Raw genomic sequence first — 10,413 nt, forward strand, 5'->3', positions numbered from 1 at the left:
ATACCGTGATTTCTCCTGGTGCTCAGATGTGTTTATATGTGTAATTCCTCGTGGAGCGTGGGTGCGCGGAGCGTCTCTGGTCTCTTCGGCAGTTTGCCGTGATGCCGTGGCCGGGATGGGCTGAAAGGTGTTATGGCGCTCGGATGAAGGAAGAAGGTTGCATAGGTTTTGTGCTTGGGAACTGATTGGGAAACCGTGTGTCTGGCCCGAATGTGGTGACTCCGTCGGGGTCTTGAGTTGCAGGTTTGATGGCGGTGGTCTGGTGAATCTTGTAAGGTCGTGGCCTGATGGACAGCTGCCGAGAGGTAACTGCACTGGAGCCCCGGGTGGGCGGTTTACACAAGCAAGGCCGGTGGATGTCGGTGTTGTGGCCTTGTGGCCCAGGGTTAGGGGAGTGTGTACGGCGTTTAGCCATGAGTGCTCTTCAGTTGTGCCGGTATGCCTGTGAGAGCAGGTTGTCTCCCCTGAAGGGAGGATGCGTTCCTGGCCATGCAGCCCATCTGGCCTCCTAGGTTGGTCCGCCTCTGCCCTTGAGGCAGTGTCTCTGGGTGATCTTCCCGCCATGAGGGTGGCGGTGTCCAGTGTCGGTGTGGGTTCCTTTTGTGCCAGGTGCGGTCCACCTGGGAGTGCGGACAAGACGGCACAGACCCATTCTCGTCAGATCCCCTTGAGTGTGAGCACAGCGTGGCATCAGGAGAAGTAGTGGCTTTTAGGCAAGCCACCTCTGGCCCCTGTCAGAAGCTCGCAGAGGCCGTGGTTCTCATGCCCTTGATGCAAGGCCTTGGTCTAGAGCGGTAGGATTTTCATGGGGTCAAGCCTGGAAATCGTAGAGGGTGACTGGCCTGTCAGGAAATGAGGAACACAAGCGCAGACTAGCATGTGTGTCTCACCTAGGCACACGCCCCAAGGACTGCACAAGCGGTTCCCAGAAACACCGTCTGCCTGAAATAGGGGCTCCGACTAGGAGACAAGTGAGGGCGTAGTGGTGGCCACGAAAGTTATTTTGGAAACACGTGTTTATGGGTCGGGTCTGGGTAGAAAAAGCCCCGAGGCAGTTAAATGAAGGGCAGGAAGGTTACCCCGCTGGAAGGAATGGCATGGAAGTGGCGGCCCGTGTCCCTGGGTCCCCCTCTCAACGGTGCATATGCCTTGTGTACAGTTCTCAGGGGGAGTTGCCTTGAGAGGCATGCTGTCTGCTTGGAAGGAAGCCCTTCATTTCTTCTGAGGCCCGGAGGTGCTACGGAATCCTGGAATCGGGATTGGCCAACTTGTGCCCCATGCTGGTGGATCGCTGAGGAGGAGGGTAAGCACTCCCTTGCCCCGCGTGCTGATGCTGTCTGCAGGCCCTTGCAGCTCCTCCCGGGAGCTGTCTCTCAGCAGGCCAGTGATGGCTTGCCGAGTTCCACCCCCAGAGGGAAGGAACGGTGTGTTCCTCTGGCTCCGTGGCGTGGCCCTGGGTCCCCCAGGGCGCTCAAGGCCTTGGAGGTCCCCGGCTCGCCCACCGCCGTTTTCTGGGGATGATACTTCCAGCGTCTGGGAACGTGGCTTGGATCGATGATGAGTCCCCAAAAAAACATTCCTTGGAAAATCTGAACAAAATGAGTGAAACCCACTACCGTCTCTCTCATCGGATCTGAGGTCCAGCACGTTGCCTGAGCCAGAGCCTTTAGGAGAGTGAGGGAGGAATGCCACTGGTACACATTTGCCCATCCACACAGGGCATCCACACTTGAAGGCCCTGCATGTCACGGGCATTAGGAACACCCCCAACAGGTGCTGTACAAGGGAAGGGGAACGGTCCGTGCGGTGGGCACTCAGGTGGTGGTGTGGTGGCCAGCACTGCAGGCCTAAGTACTGGCGGTGGTCCAGGTGGGCTAGGCCTGGGGAGCTCAGGGCCAGCATGTGTGTCGTGATCGCAGTCACACAGACCTGGGCCCCCGCGGCCTGTGTGCGTAAGCAGAGGGTGGGGTCCTCCATTCCCTAGGAGAGCACAAGGCCCAAGCCTCAGGTTCAAGTCGGTGTTGCCTTAACGTTCGGTGGGGATAGGGAATTGCCAGTGACGAGGGGGCAGAAAGCATAGAAACGGCTGGGGCGGCCCCTGTTGGCACCCACTTTGCACCTACACCTGGCTGGCGGTCGCCTGGGTGTTGGGCAGTCTCCCCATCTCCTTCCTCCTGTCCCCTGTGTGGAATCCCTGTGTGCCACGGACTGGCGATCTTGGCTGGAAGGGACGCCAGAGACGAAGGGTTGCAGTATACTCCCAAGAACGTCCGTGTCACATAGCGTTCAGTGTTTTAACGGCGCGGTGTTGCCCCTTGGGTGCCAATTCCTGGGCAGACCTGGGTATTGCAAAGGAGGGCCCAAGTGCAGGGTCCCAGTGAGTGCTTTCCTTGCCACCCCACACCCCAGCGGGTCCCTCGGTCACATAGGGTCTCTTGGCTGGCAGGTCCCGAGCTGCACTGTAGCGTGGACAGCTCCTGAATAGTTCCGTTGGCTCCTCCATTGATGGGGCCCTTGCTTGTCTCAGCTTTTCTGAGGTGACATTCTCTTTGTAGATTTGCGGCCCTGGTGCAGGAAGCTTGCGTGTTGACATTCTTTTTGTAGATTTGCGGCCCTGGTGCAGGAAGCTTGCGTGTTTGCTGTGAAGGGAAGGGAACTTGCACGTCACTGGCCCTGGCTGTCCCTGTGGGCTTCAGTGTCTGTTTGGGGTCTTCATGGGCTGTGATGGGCCCCCCGAGGCACACGGACTGTGACCTCCCAGGCACGGTGTGAGGGCCAACTTCTGACTTGGGATACCGTGATTTCTCCTGGTGCTCAGATGTGTTTATATGTGTAATTCCTCGTGGAGCGTGGGTGCGCGGAGCGTCTCTGGTCTCTTCGGCAGTTTGCCGTGATGCCGTGGCCGGGATGGGCTGAAAGGTGTTATGGCGCTCGGATGAAGGAAGAAGGTTGCATAGGTTTTGTGCTTGGGAACTGATTGGGAAACCGTGTGTCTGGCCCGAATGTGGTGACTCCGTCGGGGTCTTGAGTTGCAGGTTTGATGGCGGTGGTCTGGTGAATCTTGTAAGGTCGTGGCCTGATGGACAGCTGCCGAGAGGTAACTGCACTGGAGCCCCGGGTGGGCGGTTTACACAAGCAAGGCCGGTGGATGTCGGTGTTGTGGCCTTGTGGCCCAGGGTTAGGGGAGTGTGTACGGCGTTTAGCCATGAGTGCTCTTCAGTTGTGCCGGTATGCCTGTGAGAGCAGGTTGTCTCCCCTGAAGGGAGGATGCGTTCCTGGCCATGCAGCCCATCTGGCCTCCTAGGTTGGTCCGCCTCTGCCCTTGAGGCAGTGTCTCTGGGTGATCTTCCCGCCATGAGGGTGGCGGTGTCCAGTGTCGGTGTGGGTTCCTTTTGTGCCAGGTGCGGTCCACCTGGGAGTGCGGACAAGACGGCACAGACCCATTGTCGTCAGATCCCCTTGAGTGTGAGCACAGCGTGGCATCAGGAGAAGTAGTGGCTTTTAGGCAAGCCACCTCTGGCCCCTGTCAGAAGCTCGCAGAGGCCGTGGTTCTCATGCCCTTGATGCAAGGCCTTGGTCTAGAGCGGTAGGATTTTCATGGGGTCAAGCCTGGAAATCGTAGAGGGTGACTGGCCTGTCAGGAAATGAGGAACACAAGCGCAGACTAGCATGTGTGTCTCACCTAGGCACACGCCCCAAGGACTGCACAAGCGGTTCCCAGAAACACCGTCTGCCTGAAATAGGGGCTCCGACTAGGAGACAAGTGAGGGCGTAGTGGTGGCCACGAAAGTTATTTTGGAAACACGTGTTTATGGGTCGGGTCTGGGTAGAAAAAGCCCCGAGGCAGTTAAATGAAGGGCAGGAAGGTTACCCCGCTGGAAGGAATGGCATGGAAGTGGCGGCCCGTGTCCCTGGGTCCCCCTCTCAACGGTGCATATGCCTTGTGTACAGTTCTCAGGGGGAGTTGCCTTGAGAGGCATGCTGTCTGCTTGGAAGGAAGCCCTTCGTTTCTTCTGAGGCCCGGAGGTGCTACGGAATCCTGGAATCGGGATTGGCCAACTTGTGCCCCATGCTGGTGGATCGCTGAGGAGGAGGGTAAGCACTCCCTTGCCCCGCGTGCTGATGCTGTCTGCAGGCCCTTGCAGCTCCTCCCGGGAGCTGTCTCTCAGCAGGCCAGTGATGGCTTGCCGAGTTCCACCCCCAGAGGGAAGGAACGGTGTGTTCCTCTGGCTCCGTGGCGTGGCCCTGGGTCCCCCAGGGCGCTCAAGGCCTTGGAGGTCCCCGGCTCGCCCACCGCCGTTTTCTGGGGATGATACTTCCAGCGTCTGGGAACGTGGCTTGGATCGATGATGAGTCCCCAAAAAAACATTCCTTGGAAAATCTGAACAAAATGAGTGAAACCCACTACCGTCTCTCTCATCGGATCTGAGGTCCAGCACGTTGCCTGAGCCAGAGCCTTTAGGAGAGTGAGGGAGGAATGCCACTGGTACACATTTGCCCATCCACACAGGGCATCCACACTTGAAGGCCCTGCATGTCACGGGCATTAGGAACACCCCCAACAGGTGCTGTACAAGGGAAGGGGAACGGTCCGTGCGGTGGGCACTCAGGTGGTGGTGTGGTGGCCAGCACTGCAGGCCTAAGTACTGGCGGTGGTCCAGGTGGGCTAGGCCTGGGGAGCTCAGGGCCAGCATGTGTGTCGTGATCGCAGTCACACAGACCTGGGCCCCCGCGGCCTGTGTGCGTAAGCAGAGGGTGGGGTCCTCCATTCCCTAGGGGAGCACAAGGCCCAAGCCTCAGGTTCAAGTCGGTGTTGCCTTAACGTTCGGTGGGGATAGGGAATTGCCAGTGACGAGGGGGCAGAAAGCATAGAAACGGCTGGGGCGGCCCCTGTTGGCACCCACTTTGCACCTACACCTGGCTGGCGGTCGCCTGGGTGTTGGGCAGTCTCCCCATCTCCTTCCTCCTGTCCCCTGTGTGGAATCCCTGTGTGCCACGGACTGGCGATCTTGGCTGGAAGGGACGCCAGAGACGAAGGGTTGCAGTATACTCCCTAGAACGTCCGTGTCACATAGCGTTCAGTGTTTTAACGGCGCGGTGTTGCCCCTTGGGTGCCAATTCCTGGGCAGACCTGGGTATTGCAAAGGAGGGCCCAAGTGCAGGGTCCCAGTGAGTGCTTTCCTTGCCACCCCACACCCCAGCGGGTCCCTCGGTCACATAGGGTCTCTTGGCTGGCAGGTCCCGAGCTGCACTGTAGCGTGGACAGCTCCTGAATAGTTCCGTTGGCTCCTCCATTGATGGGGCCCTTGCTTGTCTCAGCTTTTCTGAGGTGACATTCTCTTTGTAGATTTGCGGCCCTGGTGCAGGAAGCTTGCGTGTTGACATTCTTTTTGTAGATTTGCGGCCCTGGTGCAGGAAGCTTGCGTGTTTGCTGTGAAGGGAAGGGAACTTGCACGTCACTGGCCCTGGCTGTCCCTGTGGGCTTCAGTGTCTGTTTGGGGTCTTCATGGGCTGTGATGGGCCCCCCGAGGCACACGGACTGTGACCTCCCAGGCACGGTGTGAGGGCCAACTTCTGACTTGGGATACCGTGATTTCTCCTGGTGCTCAGATGTGTTTATATGTGTAATTCCTCGTGGAGCGTGGGTGCGCGGAGCGTCTCTGGTCTCTTCGGCAGTTTGCCGTGATGCCGTGGCCGGGATGGGCTGAAAGGTGTTATGGCGCTCGGATGAAGGAAGAAGGTTGCATAGGTTTTGTGCTTGGGAACTGATTGGGAAACCGTGTGTCTGGCCCGAATGTGGTGACTCCGTCGGGGTCTTGAGTTGCAGGTTTGATGGCGGTGGTCTGGTGAATCTTGTAAGGTCGTGGCCTGATGGACAGCTGCCGAGAGGTAACTGCACTGGAGCCCCGGGTGGGCGGTTTACACAAGCAAGGCCGGTGGATGTCGGTGTTGTGGCCTTGTGGCCCAGGGTTAGGGGAGTGTGTACGGCGTTTAGCCATGAGTGCTCTTCAGTTGTGCCGGTATGCCTGTGAGAGCAGGTTGTCTCCCCTGAAGGGAGGATGCGTTCCTGGCCATGCAGCCCATCTGGCCTCCTAGGTTGGTCCGCCTCTGCCCTTGAGGCAGTGTCTCTGGGTGATCTTCCCGCCATGAGGGTGGCGGTGTCCAGTGTCGGTGTGGGTTCCTTTTGTGCCAGGTGCGGTCCACCTGGGAGTGCGGACAAGACGGCACAGACCCATTGTCGTCAGATCCCCTTGAGTGTGAGCACAGCGTGGCATCAGGAGAAGTAGTGGCTTTTAGGCAAGCCACCTCTGGCCCCTGTCAGAAGCTCGCAGAGGCCGTGGTTCTCATGCCCTTGATGCAAGGCCTTGGTCTAGAGCGGTAGGATTTTCATGGGGTCAAGCCTGGAAATCGTAGAGGGTGACTGGCCTGTCAGGAAATGAGGAACACAAGCGCAGACTAGCATGTGTGTCTCACCTAGGCACACGCCCCAAGGACTGCACAAGCGGTTCCCAGAAACACCGTCTGCCTGAAATAGGGGCTCCGACTAGGAGACAAGTGAGGGCGTAGTGGTGGCCACGAAAGTTATTTTGGAAACACGTGTTTATGGGTCGGGTCTGGGTAGAAAAAGCCCCGAGGCAGTTAAATGAAGGGCAGGAAGGTTACCCCGCTGGAAGGAATGGCATGGAAGTGGCGGCCCGTGTCCCTGGGTCCCCCTCTCAACGGTGCATATGCCTTGTGTACAGTTCTCAGGGGGAGTTGCCTTGAGAGGCATGCTGGCTGCTTGGAAGGAAGCCCTTCGTTTCTTCTGAGGCCCGGAGGTGCTACGGAATCCTGGAATCGGGATTGGCCAACTTGTGCCCCATGCTGGTGGATCGCTGAGGAGGAGGGTAAGCACTCCCTTGCCCCGCGTGCTGATGGTGTCTGCAGGCCCTTGCAGCTCCTCCCGGGAGCTGTCTCTCAGCAGGCCAGTGATGGCTTGCCGAGTTCCACCCCCAGAGGGAAGGAACGGTGTGTTCCTCTGGCTCCGTGGCGTGGCCATGGGTCCCCCAGGGCGCTCAAGGCCTTGGAGGTCCCCGGCTCGCCCACCGCCGTTTTCTGGGGATGATACTTCCAGCGTCTGGGAACGTGGCTTGGATCGATGATGAGTCCCCAAAAAAACATTCCTTGGAAAATCTGAACAAAATGAGTGAAACCCACTACCGTCTCTCTCATCGGATCTGAGGTCCAGCACGTTGCCTGAGCCAGAGCCTTTAGGAGAGTGAGGGAGGAATGCCACTGGTACACATTTGCCCATCCACACAGGGCATCCACACTTGAAGGCCCTGCATGTCACGGGCATTAGGAACACCCCCAACAGGTGCTGTACAAGGGAAGGGGAACGGTCCGTGCGGTGGGCACTCAGGTGGTGGTGTGGTGGCCAGCACTGCAGGCCTAAGTACTGGCGGTGGTCCAGGTGGGCTAGGCCTGGGGAGCTCAGGGCCAGCATGTGTGTCGTGATCGCAGTCACACAGACCTGGGCCCCCGCGGCCTGTGTGCGTAAGCAGAGGGTGGGGTCCTCCATTCCCTAGGGGAGAACAAGGCCCAAGCCTCAGGTTCAAGTCGGTGTTGCCTTAACGTTCGGTGGGGATAGGGAATTGCCAGTGACGAGGGGGCAGAAAGCATAGAAACGGCTGGGGCGGCCCCTGTTGGCACCCACTTTGCACCTACACCTGGCTGGCGGTCGCCTGGGTATTGGGCAGTCTCCCCATCTCCTTCCTCCTGTCCCCTGTGTGGAATCCCTGTGTGCCACGGACTGGCGATCTTGGCTGGAAGGGACGCCAGAGACGAAGGGTTGCAGTATACTCCCTAGAACGTCCGTGTCACATAGCGTTCAGTGTTTTAACGGCGCGGTGTTGCCCCTTGGGTGCCAATTCCTGGGCAGACCTGGGTATTGCAAAGGAGGGCCCAAGTGCAGGGTCCCAGTGAGTGCTTTCCTTGCCACCCCACACCCCAGCGGGTCCCTCGGTCACATAGGGTCTCTTGGCTGGCAGGTCCCGAGCTGCACTGTAGCGTGGACAGCTCCTGAATAGTTCCGTTGGCTCCTCCATTGATGGGGCCCTTGCTTGTCTCAGCTTTTCTGAGGTGACATTCTCTTTGTAGATTTGCGGCCCTGGTGCAGGAAGCTTGCGTGTTGACATTCTTTTTGTAGATTTGCGGCCCTGGTGCAGGAAGCTTGCGTGTTTGCTGTGAAGGGAAGGGAACTTGCACGTCACTGGCCCTGGCTGTCCCTGTGGGCTTCAGTGTCTGTTTGGGGTCTTCATGGGCTGTGATGGGCCCCCCGAGGCACACGGACTGTGACCTCCCAGGCACGGTGTGAGGGCCAACTTCTGACTTGGGATACCGTGATTTCTCCTGGTGCTCAGATGTGTTTATATGTGTAATTCCTCGTGGAGCGTGGGTGCGCGGAGCGTCTCTGGTCTCTTCGGCAGTTTGCCGTGATGCCGTGGCCGGGATGGGCTGAAAGGTGTTATGGCGCTCGGATGAAGGAAGAAGGTTGCATAGGTTTTGTGCTTGGGAACTGATTGGGAAACCGTGTGTCTGGCCCGAATGTGGTGACTCCGTCGGGGTCTTGAGTTGCAGGTTTGATGGCGGTGGTCTGGTGAATCTTGTAAGGTCGTGGCCTGATGGACAGCTGCCGAGAGGTAACTGCACTGGAGCCCCGGGTGGGCGGTTTACACAAGCAAGGCCGGTGGATGTCGGTGTTGTGGCCTTGTGGCCCAGGGTTAGGGGAGTGTGTACGGCGTTTAGCCATGAGTGCTCTTCAGTTGTGCCGGTATGCCTGTGAGAGCAGGTTGTCTCCCCTGAAGGGAGGATGCGTTCCTGGCCATGCAGCCCATCTGGCCTCCTAGGTTGGTCCGCCTCTGCCCTTGAGGCAGTGTCTCTGGGTGATCTTCCCGCCATGAGGGTGGCGGTGTCCAGTGTCGGTGTGGGTTCCTTTTGTGCCAGGTGCGGTCCACCTGGGAGTGCGGACAAGACGGCACAGACCCATTGTCGTCAGATCCCCTTGAGTGTGAGCACAGCGTGGCATCAGGAGAAGTAGTGGCTTTTAGGCAAGCCACCTCTGGCCCCTGTCAGAAGCTCGCAGAGGCCGTGGTTCTCATGCCCTTGATGCAAGGCCTTGGTCTAGAGCGGTAGGATTTTCATGGGGTCAAGCCTGGAAATCGTAGAGGGTGACTGGCCTGTCAGGAAATGAGGAACACAAGCGCAGACTAGCATGTGTGTCTCACCTAGGCACACGCCCCAAGGACTGCACAAGCGGTTCCCAGAAACACCGTCTGCCTGAAATAGGGGCTCCGACTAGGAGACAAGTGAGGGCGTAGTGGTGGCCACGAAAGTTATTTTGGAAACACGTGTTTATGGGTCGGGTCTGGGTAGAAAAAGCCCCGAGGCAGTTAAATGAAGGGCAGGAAGGTTACCCCGCTGGAAGGAATGGCATGGAAGTGGCGGCCCGTGTCCCTGGGTCCCCCTCTCAACGGTGCATATGCCTTGTGTACAGTTCTCAGGGGGAGTTGCCTTGAGAGGCATGCTGGCTGCTTGGAAGGAAGCCCTTCGTTTCTTCTGAGGCCCGGAGGTGCTACGGAATCCTGGAATCGGGATTGGCCAACTTGTGCCCCATGCTGGTGGATCGCTGAGGAGGAGGGTAAGCACTCCCTTGCCCCCGCGTGCTGATGCTGTCTGCAGGCCCTTGCAGCTCCTCCCGGGAGCTGTCTCTCAGCAGGCCAGTGATGGCTTGCCGAGTTCCACCCCCAGAGGGAAGGAACGGTGTGTTCCTCTGGCTCCGTGGCGTGGCCCTGGGTCCCCCCAGGGCGCTCAAGGCCTTGGAGGTCCCCGGCTCGCCCACCGCCGTTTTCTGGGGATGATACTTCCAGCGTCTGGGAACGTGGCTTGGATCGATGATGAGTCCCCAAAAAAACATTCCTTGGAAAATCTGAACAAAATGAGTGAAACCCACTACCGTCTCTCTCATCGGATCTGAGGTCCAGCACGTTGCCTGAGCCAGAGCCTTTAGGAGAGTGAGGGAGGAATGCCACTGGTACACATTTGCCCATCCACACAGGGCATCCACACTTGAAGGCCCTGCATGTCACGGGCATTAGGAACACCCCCAACAGGTGCTGTACAAGGGAAGGGGAACGGTCCGTGCGGTGGGCACTCAGGTGGTGGTGTGGTGGCCAGCACTGCAGGCCTAAGTACTGGCGGTGGTCCAGGTGGGCTAGGCCTGGGGAGCTCAGGGCCAGCATGTGTGTCGTGATCGCAGTCACACAGACCTGGGCCCCCGCGGCCTGTGTGCGGTAAGCAGAGGGTGGGGTCCTCCATTCCCTAGGGGAGCACAAGGCCCAAGCCTCAGGTTCAAGTCGGTGTTGCCTTAACGTT

At 58.7% G+C, this 10,413-nt stretch overlaps 1 long non-coding RNA gene and 4 other non-coding genes across 5 annotated transcripts in view; all 5 read left to right on the forward strand.

The window, feature by feature from the left end:
* Positions 1-1,218: 1,218 nt before the first annotated feature.
* The window catches only part of LOC123644714, a 15,080-nt gene continuing 5,885 nt past the window's right edge, over positions 1,219-10,413 (forward strand). The window contains exons 1-4 of the long non-coding RNA XR_006737231.1: positions 1,219-1,303; positions 3,952-4,095; positions 6,744-6,887; positions 9,536-9,679. This is a non-coding gene — a long non-coding RNA (uncharacterized LOC123644714). The remainder of the gene's footprint in view (positions 1,304-3,951; positions 4,096-6,743; positions 6,888-9,535; positions 9,680-10,413) is intronic.
* On the forward strand, positions 1,549-1,642 carry LOC123645395. Its single transcript, XR_006737570.1, has one exon. It is a non-coding gene; the product is annotated as a small nucleolar RNA SNORD116 (small nucleolar RNA).
* On the forward strand, positions 4,341-4,434 carry LOC123645396. The gene has a single exon (XR_006737571.1). It is a non-coding gene; the product is annotated as a small nucleolar RNA SNORD116 (small nucleolar RNA).
* Positions 7,133-7,226, forward strand: LOC123645397. Its single transcript, XR_006737572.1, has one exon. It is a non-coding gene; the product is annotated as a small nucleolar RNA SNORD116 (small nucleolar RNA).
* Positions 9,927-10,020, forward strand: LOC123645398. The gene has a single exon (XR_006737573.1). It is a non-coding gene; the product is annotated as a small nucleolar RNA SNORD116 (small nucleolar RNA).

This window comes from Lemur catta, chromosome 9, assembly GCF_020740605.2.
Source record: "Lemur catta isolate mLemCat1 chromosome 9, mLemCat1.pri, whole genome shotgun sequence".
NCBI lineage: Eukaryota > Metazoa > Chordata > Mammalia > Primates > Lemuridae > Lemur > Lemur catta.